The sequence below is a fragment of the Carettochelys insculpta genome, chromosome 1 (assembly GCF_033958435.1).
Source record: "Carettochelys insculpta isolate YL-2023 chromosome 1, ASM3395843v1, whole genome shotgun sequence".
In the NCBI taxonomy this organism is placed as follows: domain Eukaryota; kingdom Metazoa; phylum Chordata; order Testudines; family Carettochelyidae; genus Carettochelys; species Carettochelys insculpta.
Window position 1 is genome coordinate 293,454,293 of NC_134137.1, and position 24,187 is coordinate 293,478,479.

At 45.0% G+C, this 24,187-nt stretch overlaps 1 protein-coding gene across 2 annotated transcripts in view; it reads right to left on the reverse strand.

The window, feature by feature from the left end:
• Positions 1–24,187, reverse strand: part of CRADD (CARD and death domain containing adaptor protein) — a 135,605-nt gene that overhangs the window by 13,497 nt on the left and 97,921 nt on the right. The window lies entirely within an intron of this gene.

The following is a 24,187-nucleotide window of genomic DNA, read 5'->3' on the forward strand; positions in this document are numbered from 1 at the left end:
CAAAAGGCACCATTATGGTCATCCTAGTCTCACTTCCTGCACAGGCCACAGACTTTCAACCAGGAATTGTGCCAAGCCCACAATTCCTGGTTTAACTCAGCATATCCTTAATCATTTTTGTTGCTCTTCTCTGGACATTCTCCAATTCTACCCCATCTTTCCTAAAATGTGATGCCCAAAACTGGACACCATACTCCAGTTGAAGTCTAATCTGTGCTGAGCAGAGACGAGCAGAATTACTTTGTGTTTTACTGCTAGCACTCCTTCTAACGCACCCCAGAGTGATGTATGTTTGGTTTTTTGCATCGGTGTCAAACTAGTGACTCATATTTAGCTTGTAGTTCACTGTGACTCCCAGATCCCTTTCTGCAGTGCTCCTTCCTAGACAGTCACTTCCCATTTTGTCTGTATGAAACCGATTATTCCTCCCTCAATGTGTTTTGCATTTATCCTTACCGAACATCACCCTATTTACCTCAGCGCATTTCTCCAGTTCATCAAAATAATTTTGAATAACAACCCCATCTTCCAAAGCAACTGCAACCCCTCCCAGCTTGGTATCATCTGCAAACTTTACAAGCATGCTCTATGCCATCACCTCAATTGTTGATGAAATTATTGAGCAGAACCAGTCCCAAAACTGATCCTTGTGGAACCCTACTTGTTATGCCCTTTCAGCATGACTGTGAACCATTGAGAGCTACTCTCTGAGAACAGATAACCAACCACTTATGCACTCACCTTATAACAGCCCCATCTATGTTATATTTCCCTAGTTTATTGACAAGAAAGCCAAGTGAGACAGTATAAAATTCTTTATTAAATTCTAGGTATACATGCCTACTGCTTCCCCCTTTCCCACAAAGAAAGCCATCCTTATCCTATCAAAGAAAGTTATCAGACTGGCTCTTGACAAATCCATGCTGACTGTTACTTATCATCTGATTATCTTCCAGATGGTTGCAGATAGATTCTCTAATTATTTATTTATTAGCTCTCCTGGAACACAAGTTAAATTGACTGATGTGTAGTTTCCTGGACTGTCCTTATTTCTGAAGTGGCACTCAAAAGCTGCCAGGTTCTGTTCTGTTTCAAGCATGAGATATTATACACATTATTTACAGAGAGAATATTCCTTTTAGCTATTAACTCAGGGCATGAACCAGAACAGCTCTGGCTGGGGACGAAGCGGGCAGAGAAATCTGAGTGGGAAGCATGGCAGGGCTGTGGTTGTGGTGGCTGGTTCTGCAGCAGTGCAGAGTACTCTGGCTCCCAGGGACAGGGAACCCCTCAGGGAGATAAGAGGTACTTGTGATACTTGTGGCATGGCAAGATGGAGTGAACTGGGAGCTCTGGAGGCCAGGGCTTGTGAGGCATAGAGGATGTCATGGCTCCCAGGTAAGGGCAGCTAGCAAAGGTAGTGTTAGGAAATTCTGAGGCTCCCGGCGAATAGCGAGGGTAGGATTTTGCTGGGGTTAGTGTAGCTTAGCCCCCTGCACCATTTCCAAATGTGTGAGCTCAAAGCTGCCCAGGGGCAGGAGAGGAATGCGTGACTGGACTGTCAGATACAAGGCCTGAGCAAGGTATGATATTTGGCAGCTCTACACAGAGGTTTACATCACCAAGCCCCTTTTGGCAGATTCAGGATGATGAGCAGGAAGCGTTACAGTGATGTTACCGTTACTATGCACTTCAAAGCAGTCAGATCCTGGTCCAATTTAAGCACAAGAATGAGCTCAAATTGCTCACCCTTGATGTGGTCAGACAGATTACCCACAAACTAATTCCCAATTTCTGACCGTGCATGTTAAGAGATCAAACACGGCATGGGGTGGAAAAAACGGCACTTTGCAACAGCTCCAAATAAATCATCTCTTCTAGAACAGGAAGATATTGCTCATGTATGTACCATCCCCTTTCCACTCTGTCTTCCAATGGGATGGAAGAGTTTGAACCAAAGTCCATTTCAATCAATGGCTCCTTCCACATCAAATAGATTAGAAACAGTGAAGTCTGGGTGGGATTTCATGTGATCCTGACTTTTTGCCTAAGAGCAGGAGCAATGATTTGAACTGATGGTAAGCAGCAGTTGAGAAGCAGAGTAGGATTAAAACCATTTCTACCTCCAGCACCAAAATGGTATTCACTGCATCAGCTGCTTGCTTCCCAACTGATGCTTACTATTAATTCTAATAATTTCTCCCTCTCTCCCACACACAAATTTGTATGAGATCCAGGAGTTTACAGAGTTTAGACTCAAATGGCCAGAAGTAAACTGGTACATCTACAAAGAAAACACTCCCTCACCTCTTATATTGCCTGTTCCCTAACGAAAGTGGGTAGCTATGCATTGCAAACCTTGTGTGCCTTACTCAGTTACACTAAAAGCACTTCGTACTGCCTTAGGGCAGTGTTCCTCAGACTGTGGTACATGTGCCATTAGGGGTATGCGGTTTCTGAGCCATATATGGCTCTTTGAGCAATGAAATGCAACTCCAAATGCTGGGAGTGCCATCTGCCGCTCTGCGCATGTGCACTAGCGCTGGAAGGGAGAAATGCGTGGTGGTGACAGCAGCTCTGGTGAGTCCCAGGCATTGGGTTAGAGAGGGAGGGGATCTGGGGGTGCCTGGCTTTGGAGGAGGGGTGGGGGATTGGGTTAGAGGAGGGGGAGGGCATTGAGATATGTATTATATATTTATTTTTTCCTCTCTCGCGCTCTCTCTCAATTATATAGCTATATAAAAATAAATGTAAGAAGTATGTATCTATATATCTGAAAATTGTGGCTATTTTTTTTAGAAAAGGGGTCCTTTATGAAAAAGGTTGCAAAACACTGCTTTAAGGAGTAGTAACAGAGAGGGAACTGTGCTAGTCTATATACTATCAAAACAAAAAAGCAGTCAAGTACCACTTCAAAGACTAACAAAATAATTTATTAGGTGGTGAGCTTTCGTGGGACAGACCCACTTCTTCTTCTTCTTCTTCTTCTTCTGCTTTAAGGAATATGCTGTGTTTTTCACTGTTGATATATATAAAGCTGAAAGCATCCCTAGTGGCACCATAAGTAACAGTGGCACCTGTGACCTGAAGCATTTATGATCTTAAAAGGCACGAGCAGGCTCAACACAGAACAAAACACTACCAGAAAAGCAGAGAGTATGACTGATGTTTACTAGAGATGGAATGCTTTCAGGAACACATGGACTTTTAGGAATTATTTGATGAGCACTTTGTTTGAATGACAGAATTCTCCTTTCTTATGCCAAACTGTGTAGAAAAGTCATAATCCATTGTTTAATGTCATTGACCTACTGTTATAAGATCATAAATTCAGTTTTTACTAGAACCTCAAATATAAAGGGAAAATGGACCATAACAGAGACATATTTATATATCTGGCACTTAAATAAATGACCTCATTTTTCAGAGCAGCTGATCGTCCATAACATGCCTTTAGTTAAGTGGAAATTGTGCATGCACAGAAGCTATGAAAAAAAATCAGACCACTTATCTTTGTGTTAAATATAAATATTGAGCTTTTAAAAATCTGACGAAAGATCTCTGCAGATTATCAGATGCGCCAGTGAAATTTATTGAAAACACACACACTTGAGGCCACATTTTTAAAATTCAAGCTAATTTTTGTAATAAAATCAACTACAGGTGCAATTAATTGTGGGAACAAATGACAGTCTGGAGCTAATTAACAGATGGTGAACAAAAAAGAAAAACCAAGAAGTCATATGTCTGTCTATATGCTGCCTGTTGCACCCATGGTTAATTGCTGAAAGACCATTTAAAAAGGTTTGCCCCATAAAAGGCCAATGGATTAATCTAAGTAGATCACCTGCTTCAAAATTTCCTCTTTGTTTCAAATTCACCTCTTAAACTGTTTTTTTTATATTTTAATCTAAAATCTGGCTTATTCATCTGCTACACATTAAAATGCATAAGATATTTTTGCTGATATACAGGAAAATGTAAAACATTCCTTTTGCAATTTAGCCTTCTCAAGACATATACTGCCATCATCAACCACAAGAAGTACTTTACACAAATACTATAGCAACAAAAAAGCCTAACATAATAGTAGACTGCTGAGCCTATACTTGCTTTCCATCTCCCATTTGCAGTATTAAAGAAGCATAAAAATAACTAGTTAATTTAAAATTTCCATCTATTTGACTTAATAGCAGAAATCATTTTGCTGAAACTACACACCTTACACAGCAATGAAAATCTGCAGCATTACAGATAACAATCCAGTGTTTCTTTGGGCTTGAAAGTGAGACAATTCGTCATTAATGTTCACAGTGTCAGATATCCTGTGCATGAATTCTCAGAAAAAATTCCACGGATTTCTTTTTGCAGCCTCTGTGATAATCAGTTTTCATTCATCCAAGCACAGAGATCTGCACAAAATCATACACACATCACTTAAACCTTACTGTAAATGTTGTTGCCTCTTTAGGCGTTTGTTGTGAGTCTTGCAATATTTAGTGTTTTTCTTCAAGCCCTAGCTACTGGCATTACATGATTATGTGAGAATCTGATTGAATAGTAACAGAGAGGTAGCCGTGTTAGTCTGTACTCCAACAAAACACCACAAATTTAGCACTTTAAAGACTAACAAAATGATTTATTCAGCAATGAGCTTTCATGGGACAGACCCACTTCTTCAGATCAATCTCATTTCCAGTACAGACTGACATCTGTAAGTATAGAGAACCAAAAAAAAAAAATTGCAATAAAAACTGACAAATCAAGTACACTAGACTGAAGGAAGAGGATGGGGGACGAGGGGATGTTAAGTGTCCTGCCTGAGATAATTATGAGCAGCTAAGGAAGGGAAGCAGTCCTTGTAATGTGTGAGGTAATTGATGTCTCTGTTCATATCACGTGTTAATGTGTTGAATTTGAATATGAATTCCAATTCACAAATTTCTTGCTGTAATCTCATTGTTAGTTAAACGGGTGCAGGGTGAGGAACCTTTTAGTCCTTAAAGCTGTAAAGGAAAGCCTGAAATGTGAATACTGAAGGTTAGTAAGCAAATAAAAATGAACCTCCCCTCTCCCCACAAAAAATTGAAATGTTTTTGAAATTATGATATTGGGGGCCTTGATATTTGATTGTTGAATGCTTGGGTCTGGTATGTTCGCCTCAATCAAATTCTGAGGCACACTGAAAGTGAAATATTAGAGACCATGTAAAATTAAGGGAATTTAATCTCAAACTGAGTAACACAAGAAAGATTGCATAGATTGTTGTCCATTTTATATTTAATTTTAAAAAATCCTACCATTTTTAGTGTGCTTGCAGCTACCACGGCATTTCCTATTTGCCTCAGGATCCAGCCCTCGAGTGCGGGGGAAAAAAGCATAGGTTCTTCATGAGAACAGAAGACCAGTTTGTGGCAGGATCAGTGAAGGTCTCTATCAGAAGATGGTATGGTCTACTGAACAGACCACTGGGCTGGGACTCAGTAGATTTGGTTTAATCGCTTTCTTTCTGTTGGACCTTGGACCAGCCACTGCCCCTTCCTGTGGTTCTATCTTCCCACCTGTAAAATGATAATGAGGCTTCTCTGCCTTGTAGAGCACATTAAGACTTACTGTTTAGAAATGCTATATAACAACAGGTAGGTATTATTATTGGTATACATTAGTATTAAGTCAAACATACGCACAAGAAAGTTAAATTATTATTTAGAAAATTAACGTGTGCCCCATACTAACGTTTGGGCATTTCCAAATCTCAGACAATGCAGATTTAATGCAACAACCAGTCCCATTTTGTAAAAAAAAAAAAGAAAGAAAGAAAACTAAAGAAAAGAGGAGTTGGTACTCAGCTGCTCCTCCTCCCCTCGCCCCCATCCTAGCAAGTATCAACACAAAGAAAGCACTGGCAACAACTATGAAATGAAATAAAGTTCAGTGCAAATATATTTACGGAATCAATTAGGACCTGATTCTGGAAGATCTGCAGCTCTCAATGAATTAAGTAGGAGCAGAGGATACACAGGTGGTGTTCAGTCCTTTCCCTGATTAGGTTCCAATCCAATATGCCCTTTTCCAAAATCAAACCCTTTTAGATGCTAGTAGGGATGTAAAATCACGTTTACCTAATTAACCAGTTAAAGGTTAAGTTTAAGTGGTGAATTAATTAAACAGGTGGGCAGCCACTCTGGCTGAGCTGGCGCACCCCTGCCCATAGCACACCTACTCCTGTTGCAGAAAAGAGCTGCTCTGGCTGCCCGGGAGCACACTCTGTTTGTGGCAGGCCCCAGGGGGCTGCTCCACCCCCATGGGTTAAGTGTAACCACTGGTGCTACCACAATACAAATTAAAACAATGTAACAGCAGTCAGCAGATGTAGTGATTAGGGGAAAAAAACAGCAATTTAATAATTGTTTTAACTCTTGTGCAACAAGCTCATCATAGGACTTTTGTTCAAGGGTTAAAAATCACTTGTTGGTGGCATAATCCACTTCGAACACTCCTATCAAAAGGCCCATGGTCTCTTCTCAAAGCTGCTGAGCAAACACTATCTGATTGCTCTCTTGCCTGGAAAAAACACAAGATAAAATCAACACGGGTTTATTGCCTGACTCCAACCGACAAACAAAAAACCCTTAATAAAAGTAGTAACAGAGAGGAAGCCATGCTAGTCTATACACTATCAAAACAAAAAGCAGTCAAATAGCACTTTAAAGACTAGCAAAATAGTTTATTAGGTGAGTCTGTCCCACGAAAGCTCACCTAATAAACTATTTTGCTAGTCTTTAAAGTACTACTTGACTGCTTTTTGTCTTAATAAGAGGGGTGAAATTCCTCCTAATGACATTCCTAGAGAGTGAAATTTCTAATGGCTCCATGCAGCTTTTCAATAGAAAAATCATGTGCTTTGGATTAAACAACAGCTGTTTTATTTCTTTCAACAACAAAAACAACAGTGCCAGTTATTAAGCGCTGTTTTGTTGTATAATGCAGTTAATCTCGCTGTTTTTCTCCCTTAGGGGATTTAAACGATTACTTGTAGGCTGTTCTATTTAGGCTTGATAAAACTATTTGTTCCTTGCGCAGATCTTTCCTCAGAATTGGCTACTTTTTTGGCCCTGATGTAAGTATGATAGATCCCCCTCCCCACAGCCCCATGCCTTATGGAAAATGAGTTATGAATACAAATACAGATAACTTGGAGATGCTTTGAACAAATCATGCCTTGTGATTTATTTTCAATGGTATAATCTGCTGAATCTGTAAATTCTATTTTTGTGGTTTTGTAATTGAAATTGTAAATACTGTCTAGGTATGTGTGTTCCAAACGTGTGCCTGTGAAAACAACAAGAAGTCCTGTGACACCTTGTAGACTAACATCATCTGATGAAGTGGGTCTTAGCCCACGAAACCTTGTGCTCCAAAATATCTGTTAGTCTACAAGGTGCCACAGGACTTCTTGTTGTTTTTGAAGATACAGACTAACTCGGCCACCTCTCTGATACCTGTCTCTGTGAAGACCTCAGCAGGAAGCCTGGCTACCCCCTTGTGAGTGTATGGCTCGTCAAAGGACAGAAGTACTTAGTCCACAAAGGGCCTTTAATGTGGGTCAATCCACATCTGAAGTACTTTGCTCTCTACTTTCACACTATCAGGTAGGAAACAGCAGATTGCTTGACAAGGACAGATGATATGACTCGTGAGAGTCTCCATCTTGCAGTGTACTTTTACACAAGGTGAACAATGGTGCTCCCTCCACAGGGGAAAGGCATAAAGAGGGCCCTCGGATTCCCCCCATCTTTTGTTATCAGCCTGCCTTGGAAATTGCCTGACAACACCCTAAAAAAAGAGACAAGAGGAAGTTCTGTGGTACCTTATAGACTAACATATTTGGAGGATAAGCCTTTGTGGGCAAAGACCTGCTTTGTCAGATGCATGAAGGGGGTCTTTGCCCACAAAAGCTTATGCTCCAGAATATGTTAGTTTATAAGGTGCCACAGGACTTTTTGTTGTTTTTGCAGATACAAAACAGGAGACCAAAAAGGAGAGAGAATTTTACTGGAGACCCAGGTCAGGATAAGATCATTTCTGATCTGAAGATATCACCAGATACAAAGGAAACTCTTTAGGGTGAGAACTCACAAGAATAGAACTAGCCATGCGTTTTCTGTTTGGTTTGATCTCATGTTGATCTGCCTGTTTTCTTACAGCCACTTAAACCCTACTGTTTTGCTTCATAAAAACTCTTTTTTTGTTTAAAATCAAGCCCACGGTAAATTATTACCTGGGCAGGGCTAACACCGTGCATCGATAAAGAGGGCTTAGAACAATAGAATTCCAGGGCTAGAAGGGACCTCAGGAGGTGATCTAGTCCAGCCCCCTGCCTAAAGCAGGATCAACCCCAACTAAATCATCCCAGCCATGACTATGTCAAGCCAGGACTTAAAAACGTCTAGGGATGGAGATTCCATCATCTCTCTCAGTAACACATTCTAGTGCTTCACCATCCTCCTGGTGAAATAGTTTTTCCTAATATCCAACCTATATCTCTCCCTCTGACTTCAGACCATTGCTCCTTGTTCTGCCATCTGTCACCACTGAGAACAGTCTCTCTCCATCCTCTTTAGAGCCCCATTTGAAGTTGAAGGCTGCTATCAAATCACCCCTCAGTCTTCTCTTCTGTAAACTAAATAAGCCCAAATCTTGCAGCCTTTCCTCATAGGTCATGTGCTCCAGCCTCCTAACCATTTTTGTACCCCTCTGCTGAACCTGCTTCAATGCATCCACATCCTTACTATACTCAGCACTGGTGAGGTATATTGCATCCTGTTCTGTGCCCCCCCAGTAAAAGAAAATAATTACTTCTCTAGATCTGCTGGAAATGCTTCTCCTAATGCATCCCAATATGCCATTGACCTTTTTGGCTACAAGGGCCCACTTGACTCAGCCTCTCATCCACTGTAATCCCCGGGTCCTTTTCCGCTGCACTGCTATTTTGCCAGTCAGTCACCAGCTGTAACAGTGCCTGGCTTTCTTCCATTCCAAGTGCAGGACTCTGCACTTCTCCTTGTTGAACCTCATCAAATTTCTTTTGGCACAATCCTCCAATTTGTCTTGATCACTCTGGACCTTATACCTACCCTCCAATGTATATACCTGACCCACTAGCTTAGCGTCATCTGCAAATTTGCTGAGGGTGCCAGGTCATTAATAAATATGTTGAACAATACTGGCCCTAGCACTAATCCTTGGGGCATGCCACTTAAAACCAACTGCCAACCAGACATTAAGCCTTTGACCACTACCCTTTGGGCCCACCCATCAAGCCAGCTTTCTATCCATCTTACAGTCCATGGATCCAATCCATACTTCCTTAACTTATGGGCAAGAATGTTGTGGGAGACTGTATCAAAAGCTTTGCTAAAGTCAAGGTATATCACCTCCACTGACTTTCCCATGTCCACGGAGCCAGTTACCTCATCATAGAAGCTAATCAGATTGGTCAGGCATGACTTGCCCTGGTAAATCCATGTTGACTACTCTTGATCACTTCCCCCCTTCCAAACACTCCAAAATACATTCCTCGAGGATCCCCTCCATGATTTTTCTGGGGATTGAGGTAAGCCTGACTGTTCTATAGTTCCCTGGATTGTCCTCCTTTCTCTTTTTAAAGATGGGCACTACATGTGCCTTCTTCCAATCATCCGGGACCTCTCTTCATCTCCATGAGTTTTTAAAGATAATAGCCAAAGGCTCTTCAGTGACATCTGCCAATTCCCTCAGGACCCTTGGATGCATTAAATCCGGACCCATGGATTTGTGTGTGTCTACCTTTCTAAACAGCTCTTACTCCGTTCATTCCCCATTGAGTACTGCCGACCTCCTAACCATACTGTATTGCCTAGTGCCACAGTCAGGGAGCTGACCTTGTCCGTGAAGACTGAGGCAAAAAAAACATTGAGTACTTTAGTCTTCCCCACATCATGTCACCAGGTTACCCCCCTCATCCAGTAACAGCCCCACACCTTCCCTGATAACCCTCTCATTGTTAACGTGCTTGTAGAAACCCTTCTTGTTGCCCTTCACATTCCTTGCTGGATGCAACTCCAGTTGTGCTTTTGCTTTCCTGATTACTCTCTGGCATTCTCCAGCCTTATATTTATACTCCTCCTTAGTCATCAGTCCCTGTACAAAACTTTTGTGTGGAGAGGTGGATTTGTTTGGGGTTTTGATCCCTCTGTGGGTTGACTTCCTAAGTGCTGTGCCCAGAGATGTTGTTGAACAGTGGTTGCATTACTCTGCAGTGAGGCAGTAACTCCAGCTCCGTGCCTTGGCTGGGGAAGATCAGAGGATCCAGCTCAGCAGAACAGGGTGGTAGGGAGCCCAAGAAAGGAAGAAGGTGGGTGTCAATGATCAGCACACCAGGGAACATCCCAAGAGTCTTCTGTGACTGCCCCCCATCACAGTTTGACTATCAAAATTAAAGATTTGCGCAACAGCCAGACAACTTCTGTTTAAAAGAATGCTTTTGGCTAGCAAAGTTCTTTTGGCTGACAGGTGTCAGACCGAAATCAGTATTACATGCTCTAGTGAGTTTCCGATAAGTAAGGTTGTTCCTTCTTGCCTATAGGGTCACGCAACAAGTCAGTGGCAGAACCTGGACTAGAACCTCAGGGCTGGACTGCCCATGCAAAGTACCATCCATGGGAAAATGCTGCCTTTTGTAGTTATTTTAAGGGTTTCCATGCACACTTACTCTAGGGCTCTCATAGAACCCTGACCAACTTTTACTCCTCTGTTTTCATTAATTTCATTGGTAAGATGGCTCATAAGAAAGACTAATTAGCTTGCTAGACTCCAAGGCTATGTATACACTACAGAGATCTTTGATTGGATCTGATCCCCAAAAATAACACAGAGACAATGAAAAGTACGAAGAAAGAGTTGAAAGTTAAAGTTTTTGAAACAAGAGAATTGCTGAGGGGAGGGAGTTCTCAACTGGCCCTCCATCCACACTTCCCTGCATGAAGGGGGACAAAGTTAGAAGAAAGAGGAGAGAAAAGGATAGGAAAAAAGATTTTTGCCTTTCCTTTTCATTACACAGAAATTACCAATGGGGGGATCACAGCAACGCTCCAAAAATCCTAGCCCCTGGGGGAGACTTCCCCCCGGATGACTGCAAGCCCCCAAAACTCACGTGCAAGCCAGGACATGGTGCTGCCTGGCAGCATGGTCAGCACCAAATGGCAGGCATGCCCTTTTATTGGGTCAGGTATAGCCATATGATGTGGTTGAGCGTGGGAAAGATCCCAACTGCGTGGCAACTGGGGGTGAAGGAGAGGGGTGTGCACAAATGTAAACCACTAAGAACAAGTTTCTTGGCCTCTTATGCAAGCACAACCTGCACAACAGCCTAGCTGTCATGTGTTGCGATGGGGCAGTGGCTGGGGCCAGGCAGTGCAGAAAAAAATACCAAGTGTAGCGACAGAACCACAGATTCCCTGCAGGGGCTATTTGTAATGGGTAGATGCGCTCACAGCGCTAATGGCAAAAAAAGACATTTCTTAGGCTCTCGTACAAACATGATCCCACAGCCACAGACTTCCTGATCCTGAATTGAAATTCACGGACTTCCTGTTACCTAACTCCTGTGCACCTGGAGAGCAGCGGCTGGAGCGGAGCACTGTGGAATACATACGGGACACTTCTGGAGGCTAATAAATTTGATTTTAAGACATGGTGCTTCCACACTGGCCTTTATTCAAACTTTGAAATTCGAACTTGATGTTACACCCATCTGATACTGACGATACTGTGATATCAACATTAGTACTCCCTAAATCAAGCTTTTGGTATTTACAGTGAAGACAGTCACATGATAAATTTGAATTTAAGGCAGTTGGCTCGACATTATCTCGTAGCGTGGATGTAGCCATCAGGTGATAGCTAGGTGAACAGAAAAATGTATCCATTGACCTACCTGCATCTACAATGGAGATTAGATTGATGTAACCATCCCTTGGGGCATGACACTTTTCATAGCTGTGAGTGATGTAATTAGGGTGACCTAAGTTTTAGGTGTAGATCAGGCCTAGTGTTCAGCAGAATGCTTACCTGGGTTAAGATCAACTCGAATAAGAAAGAAATACGGTAAAGCTGTTGGACCTGGGGAGATGACTCAGAGGAGATGACAAGTGTAATATCTGTCAGTCTACCTTTTGTTACTTGGGTTATTCAATTAGAGGGTTTTGCTGGATCTGAACTATGGATGCTGAGAGAACAGCCATGCTTTTTACCTCAATGGGCATTTGCCACGGTCTCCTCCTGGATCGGGACCGTCATAATGATTCACTATTTTCTTGAGCAACTTTTTGCACTGCACTCTATGAAGGGTTTCTTCAGCTCCAGCTGACCCAGAACACAGCTGCCAGCTCAATTTAGCAGTGCTTCCTGAGAGGCGTACATGACCCTTGTGCTCCACAGGTGGCAACAGCTTCCCATTTTATCTCCAGCTGCACGTCATAGAGTCGCTTTTAATCTGCGATTTCCTTTGGGCCAGACTTTGGTACCTTTGTTCACATGGAGTTGTCGCTTTGCACCACAGACAGCCCCATTGAAATCTGTGGGCCTGACTGCCCAATGGGGCCCTCATTTACTTGAAGAAGGGGAATGGAATTTGCCCTTTTATGGGTTGGGACTCGAACGGCTTCCTTCCTTGTGTTTCCTCCTGGTCATTGAGACAAATGGGCTCACTTGAGCTGGATACGTTTGTTCCTCTGGGAGGTGAGGATTTTCTGCTAGGGGCGCCAGATTCTGGAACACAGTCCTCCTCCACACGTCCCACTTACAGGTGGACACAGCCCAAGTTTGATGACCATTTGGGCATGTTGCAAAGCCTTCCTATTTCCCCAGGCTGCATCTGAGCAGGTGACTTTCTCTGGCATGAGCTAGTGGAGGCGACACACGGAGGGGTTTAGGATAGACAGGTTTTAGACCTTGCTTTTGAAGAGTTAAGACTGGAAAGGTTAGGAAAATGAAAGCTCCATATTTTCTGCAAAAATTTCCAAATGACACAGCAATGTGCCCTGTCATTCTAAGCTTTCTGCCATAATGAAAATGGAACATTTTCCAGTGAGCTGATTACTGTGGCACGTGAACGTGTTCCGTATTGAAATAAGTCCACATGAATGGTCCGCACGTTATTTGGACAGGTTCAACCTGTTAAATATGGTACTCTGTCATCTGGCAACATCCCTGGTCCATCACGACCACGCATGTTGCAGGAGCAGAGTGTCCCGGGGCTGGAGTCGGTCCTGCATCAGTGGAGTAGGGGCTGGGGCCGGAGCAGGGCCTGACAGCCTCTCCCGGGCCAGAGCTGGAGGCACAGCTAGCCTTGTTGCATCACAGGGGATGGCAGGGGGACACCAGAGCCCCCCACCAGAGCATGGGGCTGGGTCCAGAGCCTCTGCTGGATCCCCGTTGAGCCCCCACAGGAGGAGGAAGAGGGTAGCTGGGGAAGAAAAGACATCAGGCCCCAGTGGCTGGAGAGCCAGAGGTGAGAAGCACGGCCCCACTGGCGGGGGAGCTGGGCAGGGAGCAGCAGGGCTGGGAAGCCACAGGGTCAGGAAGCCGTCAGGGAGCTGCAGAGCTGGGAAGCTGAGTAGGGAAATCCAGGGCTGGTTAGCCAGCTGGAGAGTCATGGCAGCCAGGTAGGAGGGGAGCACCCAGGACACTGACCTCCCCGGTCTGGCAAAATCCCTCACCAGGGACTGCTCAGTTCCCAAAGGTGCCAGATCAGAGAGGTGCAAGCTGTATAGTGGTAGCAGTTTACCACTCCATTGAGCAAATGCGGCTGAAGAGTCTCTGTGCTGCGAAAGAGAAAAGACCACTGAAACAAGAACCAGGCCCTCGTGTTTCTTGTCATGTGTGCTTGCAAAATGTACAGCACGGTGTAGGTTTTTGAATGCATCTTTGCAGATATGGGCAGCAGTTAAGTGTCACGGTTCATTCCTGCCCACGGCTTGTCCATTAAGCTCAACCTGATCATGTCCCTAAGTGAAATGTCCTGCCATCTAGTGGTGACTTGCCTCTAGCTCTGACAGATCATGGTTGCATTTGGATTATTGTCTTTAGCATTGTGTCATCTATTTCTACAGTGCCTCCCACCCTCAACATTGTAACCTTTTCAACCACAGTTAGTCCCCATTCCTTGATTCAATGTTCTGTGCTCTTTCTGACTTTCTCCTGCATCTCAAAATCATTTCACCTTCCACCTGTCCTCTTCCTCATCTCTACTGCCTCCTAAGGTCTGTTTCATTTAGTGCAACTGCTACAAGACCTTGGAGGAAGGGTGGGTAATAATTTTCACAGAGGGGACACTCCACAAATTTTGGTACTGGCTGGGGGCTGGCTCTGGGCCTGCCAGAGGGGAGGGACCTCAGGCAGATGGGGGGGGCTGGACGCTACACAAAGACAAAGAGAGAGTGTGTGAAAGACAGACTTTATGGCACAGATTGAGTGTGTGCTGCAGTCTATAGCCGTGTCTACACGTGCACGCTACTTCGAAGTAGCGGCACTAACTTCGCAATAGCACCCATCACGGCTACATGTGTTGGGTGCTATTTCGATGTTAACATCGACTTTAGGCGGCGAGACGTCGAAGCCGCTAACCCCATGAGGGGATGGGAATAGCGCCCTACTTCGACGTTCAACGTCGAAGTAGGGACCGTGTAGTCGTTGCGTGTCCCGCAACTTCGAAATAGCGGGGTCCGCCATGGCGGCCATCAGCTGAGGGGTTGAGAGACGCTCTCTCTCCAGCCCCGGCGGGGCTCTATGGTCACCGTGTGCAGCAGCCCTTAGCCCAGGGCTTCTGGCTGCTGCTGCGGCAGCTGGGGATCCATGCTGCATGCACAGGGTCTGCAACCAGCTGTCGGCTCTGTGGATCTTGTGTTGTTTAGTGCAACCGTGTCTGGGAGGGGCCCTTTAAGGGAGCGGCTTGCTGTTGAGTCTGCCCTGTGACCCTGTCTGCAGCTGTGCCTGGCACCCTTATTTCGACGTGTGCTACTTTGGCGTGTAGACATTCCCTCGCAGCGCCTATTTCGATGTGGTGCTGCGCAACGTCGATGTTGAACATCGATGTTGCCAGCCCTGGAGGACGTGTAGACGTTATTCATCGAAATAGCCTATTTCAATGTCGCCACATCGAAATAGGCTACTTTGATGTAGGCTTCACGTGTAGACGTAGCCTATGTGTGTGTGTGAGGCACAGACTGGGTGTGTGTGACAGCGACACAGAGTGGGTGTGCTGGCTGCTACTAGATGAGTTTCTGAAAGAAGCCACACTGTCTCTTTAAGGGAAATCTGTCCTTTGTCGTTTCCCTCCTCCCCTGCTCTGCACTTCTGAGTGAGCCACTTATCATCCATGCTTCAGACTGGAGCAACCGCTGTGTGTCTCCCTCTCCCTGATCCCTGCTCTACAGAGATGGGGTGCAGGAGCAGGGGAACACCCTGACTTCAGCACTATCCTCTCCCCACCAGCCCCTCCCCATCTACACGGTTAGCAGTAGAATCCTAGGAGCAGCTTGGCTGTAGATGGAACACAAGGTGAACAGATGCTGCTGGGTGTAAGTATGCATGCTCTGCTAATCAGCTGCATGGGCTGGAAAAGAAATGCTTGTCAGGCCAGATCCCGCCCCCGGGCATGATTTTGTCCACCCCATCCTATAGCAATACTGTCAAAACACTGGTTTGATAATTTTTCATACTGGTACCAAATGCAATGTTTTTATCAGTCCATAATTTCATCGTCTGTACGGAACTTCTAGCTAAAGCACATCTCCTCTTAGGCTCAACCTTGATGAAATATAGACATTAATCCTGGATATACATAAGATTTCATTTTGTATTTGTACTATAGTAGCATCTAAAAGCCCAAACTATACAGCTGGGGGACCTGAGAGAAATTTGTGGCTTGCCCAGAGTCACACAGGTTGGCTGTAGGAGAGCTGGAAAATTAACCCATGTTTCCCAAGTCCCAATCCACAAAACCTCCTCCTTCCCATGTAAACACAGGAGTTTTCTGTCTCCTGATCCAAGAGCACTTAGGATTTTAAAGACCTTGATCACTCTTTTGATTCTGTTCTTATTCTTTTCTCCCAATTCCAGGGGTAGTCTGGATTCAATAAGGTCACAGCCCTAAAAGGAATTAGTTTTTGTGGGCAGAAATCCAAACTCTAATAGGTGAGGAGCCAAAAGGCTATTGACTAAGTAAGTCAGTTTATTATGCAATATATTGAAAAACTGTTAATGTTAACAGGTTTTTAAGACTGTTTTTCTCCACCACAGAATTACAGTAACTGAACTAACTGAAGTGCATTTTGATGAGTTACGACAGCACAGAAAACACACCTATGAAATTATAGCCTTGCAGTATCTTCCAAAGTAAATTGTAATCTTTGTGTAACAGCTGGCAATGGAAAATTACAAACTAGTCGTTTTCAGACATCACGAAAAAACAATGTGAGTGAGAGAGAGTGTTATTATTTAGACATCTACGGTTGCTTCATCTCCTTAGTCCTGGGTTCCTCTACACTGAGAGGGCCCCAAAAGGATTAACCTTCTTGAAACACCACCAACACTGGCAGCCTCTATGCTTGCTCCATGCGTATCTCATTGCCTTATATAATCTCCCTCAAGCAGCAGCAGATGGCAATAGTTTTTTCTGCCCAATCCATCCGACTTCTGGCTTTACCTCGCACTCTTGATCCTAAACAATCACTGCTCTATTTCCTGCCTCCTTTCACATCAGTCCCCATGCAAGTTGGTAATATATTTGCCGACTTGCCAGAAATAAAATGTAGCAACGTGCAGCGCCCAGAAAGGTGTGGATCTGGGCAAAGTTTATTATTGTGTGTTAGTGTAGAAGAGTCTAGGAGCCCTGCTCACAGAGTAGGACTCCACTGTGCCAGGCGCTATATGAACACAGAACAAAAACATGGTCCTTTCCCCAAAACACTTATTTGTCCCCCCAATTCCTCCCCTTTTCCAGTCACGTTCCTTTTTCTGCCTTTCATTACAGCAAAGAGGAAGGACAGTAGGGGATAGCTAGAAGCAGCACTAACAAACACGCACACACAACACTGCCAGCAGATGAGAAGAAGATGCACCTGCAATCCTGGCAACCATTACAGTGCTTTTTGCAGAAAGTGTTAATAAGAGGGGATCAGCAGGACTGGGAACTGTCCAGAAGCAGCCAGTCTGGTGTGGAGGCCATGATCTCAGTAAAAGGGTGCAGGAGGTCACAATACTAGGTTCGCTGAAGAGAGAAGCAGCTTGTCCCATCCTTCTTTTTTCTGAGCCTAGGGTTGCTTAGACTATAAGCTCTTCATTGCAGAGATGACATTTTTATTTGTTCTTGCAAAGCAGCTGGCATTCACCTGAGGGCTTTAAAGTAATAAATAGGATGGGGTTGGGAGGACAAATAACTTCAAGTCAGCTATAACTGTCTCGCTCTTCCTCTAACGCGTTTTGAAATGCCTAAGATCAAAGTGCTTTAGAAGGCAAGCTAGTAAAACACTCTTTGCAAGACTCACACAAAATAAGAATGAGTTGGCAGACGCTTGGATCCTGCTGTTCAGCTAATCTATATCCCAGGCAAGTCAGCACATCAGGATGGATGTACACAGTGAAGACGGGGAGGTGAAAGTAGTAAAAATGATGGAAGACAGCCTTCAAAAACCCAATATTTCCAGTTGTGCCACACTTCTTTATGAACACCCCAATATTTAAAACAGACTTGTAGGGGTGTCCCTGTTTTTCTTAGATCAGATCTTGATCTGAAACATTCATGACCATCACAGTATTAATTTTTCTTGGCTAGGGCAATGAATCAAGTTTATTACTCACTGGTGCCAAAAAGCTTATAATAAAAAATAAAGAGATGAGAGGATTTGACTCAAACCAGATACTTTTGAAAAATTCATTACTGTCATACCAGGAATACAACTCCCAGGGCTTGCCTGCATGGTAATGTGATGCACTCTACAGAGGTGTGATTTCTAAAGCACATTCACAAACTACACACAAATTGGTCCATGTAGACCCTACTGGTGTGTATTAAAGGTTCCCTAGTGCACTTTAACATGGTACTATTTCAAACAGCACTGTATTAAAGAGCACAAACAGACTCTCAACAGGACAATTTGCACGCAAGGCAGTGCATCTCAGCAGTCAAACTCGTGGAACTCACTACCGCAGAGCATAGACAAGCCCATAGAGTTCACTCACACGTGCACACCGTGTGTGTTGAATGTGTATTTTATTCAGCTGCATGAATCAAAGCTAATTATTTAATTTAGAAATTCTGGAATAAGCCAAGTGGTGCTGCAGAGACCCCAAAAGATGAGTTCTCGGCATCTCCTTTCACATACAGTGGGTGTGCACTGCATGAGCAAGAGGAAAGGTAATTTTGCATGTTGGTGCCGCCCACCAGCGTAAGGTACAATCACAGCTCTTTCTGAAAGGGGCTTAGCTCACTGTGCTGTAGCACATGGTCATGTTTCCTCCTTGGGGTTGTAGTGTACCTCCTCCAGCTGAGCAAGGTGGGGACTACAACTCTCAGAATGCCCAGCGGAACTGTACCACGTATTGCAAGGCACTGCTACGTGATTCAGAGGGCCGAGCTAGAGCAACAGCCTCTCGGTTCAGGAGAGCATGTGCTGCAGAACCCTGCAAGGATACAAAATTTGTCTCTGCATCTGAGCAGCAAAAATGGCCCTAGATATCTGCACCCGTATCTGCAGGTGTAAAGCAGGTATTTCTGGATTTAGAAGGCTCTCTGCAACAAGCTGAAGAACGTACAAAGATATGACCTTAGGACAAATGTTATTAATACAACCTTAAAGTCTGTTTTCAGACATTGTAACAGATGAAGGGATTTACTGCAGCTTGGGTGACACAGGAGTTGGATCCCTGAACAATCTCTCTTCTTCCCTTCCCCTCTCCCAGACAATTAACCCTGAGCCATGTGTGCTTAAAAGATATCAAGGAAAAACTGGAGACTTCCTACTCGTCCAAAAAGATTTAGAATGCATCTATGTGAGCAACTCCACAACTACCCAGGTGCAGGTTTGTGCCATAGTAACCCCTCCCTGCATTATTCACACAACCCCCAAAAGCATGTGTCGCACAGTGGGCAGAGGGTGAGTGAGCGAGCGTGCCTGAGGGATATGAGTGAGTGCACGTTTTAGGCTGTGCCACTGCTCTGTACCCCCATGCCACTCTGCAGGGAGAAAGCAGATATGGGGGCACATAACAGGTACTGAGTTTCATTAGTTCTCATTCCCATGATGCACTGGACCTTATTCTTCCAGCCTCTGACACAACGTAGGCTCTGCCCCTCTGGGCACTGGTGGTAGTAGGCTGCATTGACTGACCACAGCAGAACATCTTTCCACTGTGCCCTTTATAGGTGAAATTGGCTCCAACTCTGAGAGCAACAGTTTGGCCCCCTGAGTGGGTGGTAACAGCAGCAACATTCACCTGTGGTGAGACATTTCAGGGAGGCTGTAGCAGATGAGCATTCAGCAGTCGCTGACCCAACGCCAAAGACACACAAAGGCCGTGTCTACACGTGCCGACTACTTCGAAGTAGCGGTGCCAACTTCGAAATAGCGCCCGTCACGGCTACACGTGTCGGGCGCTATTTCGAAGTTGAAATCGACGTTAGGCGGTGAGACGTCGAAGCTGCTAACCCCATGAGGGGATGGGAATAGCGCCCTACTTCGAAGTTGAACGTCGAAGTAGAGCACGTGTAGACGATCCGCGTCCTGCAACATCGAAATAGTGGGGTCCGCCATGGCGGCCATCAGCTGAGGGGTTGAGAAACGCTCTCTCTCCAGCCCCTGCGGGGCTCTATGGTCACCGTGGGCAGCAGCCCTTAGCCCAAGGCTTCTGGCTGCTGCTGCTGCAGCTGGGGATCCATGCTGCATGCACAGGGTCTGCAACCAGTTGTCGGCTCTGTGGATCTTGTGTTGTTTAGTGCAACTGTGTCAGGGAGGGGCCCTTTAAGGGAGCGGCTTGCTGTTGAGTCCGCCCTGTGACCCTGTCTGCAGCTGTGCCTGGCACCCTTATTTCGATGTGTGCTACTTTGGCGTGTAGACGTTCCCTCGCAGCGCATATTTCGATGTGGTGCTGCCCAACGTCGAAGTTGAACGTCGATGTTGCCAGCCCTGGAGGACGTGTAGACGTTACTCATCAAAATAGCCTATTTCGATGTAGCGTACACGTGTAGACGTAGCCAAAGTGCTTGAGAAGCCTGTACAGGAGGCCCAAAGCTCCCAGCCAGCCAGTTCAGGAAGGTTCATCACACTTGCCTCATCTATAAGGGACTTAAGTGGGTTATCAAGGACCTGTGAGAAGGTCACTGGCCCTCTAAGCTTTTGACAGGATTCCCCAAGGGGGAATCAGGCAATTCAGATTTACCTGGGACTAACCAACCCCAGAGTAACTAGGCTGCACTTAATTAGGAAGGGAATTACCCTGCACAATAATTTGAAGCTACTCCCAGTGCGTGAGGCTAGAAAATAGAAGCTTCTGGCAAGAGGTGCACAGAAAGAGAAAATGCCCAAAAGGGGCGTGGTGGGGTGGGGGTTCTTAGAGAGAACCTCATGAAGAGGCTTCCTAGAAAGGGAAACAAAGGAAGAATGCTCCTAGCTGGGAAAGGCTCAAGAAGGGAAAGAGCTACGAATGCCAAGTCTCAGAGGAAACTGGGCCCCCTGAAGGACTTCATGAGGTAGCAACAGAAGGCCCAGAACAGAGGAATTACAAGCTGTTCTGATGAATGGTCATGACCATTTGACTTCTGTGCGGGCCTTGAGCCAAAGAGACCACCCCACATCCAAACTGCGTTTATAACACTCCTCACTAAGGCTATGATTTTTTCCACAGTGGGCATGGGAGCTATGAAATTCAGGACTTCCTGTCACTTCCATGAATTCAGTCCAGTGGTCAGGAGCCGTAGGGTCACTTTGCCACACAGGGCAGTGGGAAGCAGCATAATACGCCCACCAATTGGTGGGAGTGCCCTGGAGCTTCCCGCCACTGCAGACAGTAAGGGAATCCCATATCGTCTGGCCACCACAGGTGGTGGCACTGCAGTTCCTGGCTGCTAAGGGCAGTGGGGGCCCTGGGGCTCCCAGTGGGTCTCTACAGCTGCCCAGCCTCCGCAGGTGGAGTGGAATCCCAAAGCTGAACTACTCATTTGGTCACAGATATTTTTCATAAAAGTCATGGACAGGTCCCAGGTTTCCATAAGGTTTTCTTTATTACCCCTGAGTGAACTGTCTGACTTTTACTAAAAACTTCCATGATAAAATCTCAGCCTTACCCACTACTCTACTGGAGAGCAGTGCAGGATCCATGTTTTCTGACAGAGGTGGTGGACACAGAGTGTACGGGGTCTGCTGAAAAGCAGTGCAAAATGCACTAGAAAAGCCACGGAATGATGGAACCAAGAAAACTGCATCATGGGACACTGAGTATGCCCCCATGAGCACAGCAAACCCTTCCCAAAGCACGCAGTGGCAGAGAGTAGGATACTGCACAGTGGGATAACTACTCACAGTGCACTGCTCTCTGTATCCATGCAAGAGAGCCAAGTGTGGATGCACTCCATTGTCATAAGGAGTGTTGCATGGACGTGCAACAGTGGTTTAACTGCAGCAGTGAATGAACATCAATGTAGGTCAACTTGACTTTGAAGTGCAGACCTGAGCTCAGTTACAGAAGCTCTCTTCCCTCCCCTCAAAGACTATGAAGTCTTTACAGTCTCTGGTGTCTGCCTTCTTCCCACACAGAGCCCATGCTGCACAATCACAGGCAGTGGAGGTGGGAGAAGGGTCCTGTCTAGCAGTCCATCAAAAACATTGCAATGGCCCCTTTCACTTGTCTGAGGCGAGGAGTTGTGGTGCTGAGCTCAATCTGCAAGAAACCCAATGAAGCCGTGGCAGCTCATTCTTTTCCAGGCCCTTTCCCCATTGGTAGGCAGATATGGAGCCAGGATTTTCCAGCCTGACTGATCATTAGCAGAAATGTCTCTCTGGCATAGACTGTCAGGTCCCCTCTGCAGGCTTGGAAAGCCACCTCTCTTTTCCATTCTGGTACTCTAAAAACCACTATGTTCTCCAAATGTTGGCCAGCCTTAAGGGAAGAAACTGTGAACTGTTAACACATCTCCTGGAAACAATCACCCCACCATGCTAGGACTATTTAAATTGCTAAAAGCACTAGTACAGTTCCCTTACTATTCCCTTCTCTGCTGCTTTCTCATGGGCTGCAAAAGTCAACGAAGAACCAAGGACAGAGACAATGTTACATTCCTGGAATGCTGATAAATATCAAAATTATACCCTTCCCCAGAAAAATTGTGTTTGTGGTGGGATTTTTCAACTTGTTCCAAAGGCCAAAAATATAACGTTCACCTCCTCTTTGAACTGGCAGGGCCTGTGGATCTCAAGAGAGAAACCATGCCACCAAGAGGGCAGGAGTATATCTAAAACACACAAAAGGGGTCGCCATCTTAATTTTGTATATGTGTCGAAAATTAAAAGCCAAGAACAGCAGCAAAGAGGGAACTGGCAATAACAACAGTTAACCATACTAAGGATTAGTACTCTCTAACAGCCAGTGATTGCCTTTAGCAATACCAACAATAAAAAGTCAAAAAGCCCCACCCAAAGGAAACTAACACAAGCTTGTTAAAAAAAAGTTTAAGTGCTCCCAAAAAGAAAGCAATGGAAGTGTGAATTGCAAAGACAAAAACATTGCACAAAGACCCCATAACTCAGCTGCTATACATTGCAGCACAAACCCAATGCCTAGGTGATAACCCACTGGAGGTGCCCTTTTATTACCTTTAATGGTTGCAATATCACATGAACCAATGGCTGATGACTTTTGGCTACCAAGGAACAAAACTTTCCCACAGTTATGCAAACCCATAATTATATACTAATGATCCTTCACATACATTTCCAGCAGCTTTACAGGATGTCATGATATTCCTTGGGACAGACAGCAATCATCCTCTGCATCCTTGCTGTAACATCATGAAAATATATATGGCACCCTGATTTTCTCTGCCCCCAGCCCTACGTTCCTGTGAGTGGGAATTGGCTGCTTGTACATAGTTTGTCCACCATACTTGCCCTAAGCCCATTTGAAATGGAGGCATTCCCATTTAACCTCAGAAATGTTGGGGAGTGTGCAGCAGGAGATGACTATAGAAAGAGCATTTTCCATTTTCGTATCCAGAAGGGTGGCTAGGCAGCAACAATGTACTTTCACACTAATAAAAGCAGCATTTTGCTGCTACTTAGCTTGTAACTGAATTTCCTTTTTCCAGGTTCACTGATGACAGGACACGGTTTTGAGAGCCAAGGCAGGAGCAAGTGTGTTGGGGCCCTCAGAATAAAAGTTCATGTAGATATGCTGTATGGAACCATATAGTTTCTGGGGAATGAAGTCTCTTCTCTCCTCCCCCACACTCCTTCTTCAAGTATAATCCTGAACTCAGTGCCCTGGTGTCATGAACTTTTCCAGCATTTCCCATATTCAATTCACAAATTTGCCTCTGGGACACACTAAGCCTTGCAAAATGACTGAATAGAACTGTATTGGTTCACATACTCATTGCCTCTCATGGTGGGCAAAGTATTGGGCTGCAGGTGCCATCAAGTCTCCTGTGCTGTTCTGAAACCCCATCTTCTGAATTCCAGCTATTATTTCTGAAACTCTTCTATGGCAACTACTTGCAGGTAGATCACATGTTAATTGTCTTACCAATCTGCATAGCCGCCACTCTGACAGTGGACTTCTAACCTTAAAGTGGCTTCCAGTGGACCAGTATCTGTCTGGTGTAGCCTGATTTCACAGGGCTATAACTACCCCATTGTGAACCAGTATAGCTTCCCTGAATCAAGTGCTGGAAGGTTGGTACAAACGTTTCCAACAGCTCCAAGAAGGTCTTGCTTCCTCATTCAGAAATTCTGATGCCATTGATGGTCACCCCAGGTTACCAAAGTAATGCAAACCCACCACAGTATACTGGTTCTCCCACACAGAGAAATGGTCAGCAAAAGGGCACACCGTAACAATACGGGCATTCAACGTATTCGTACAGCGTGAGCTGAAT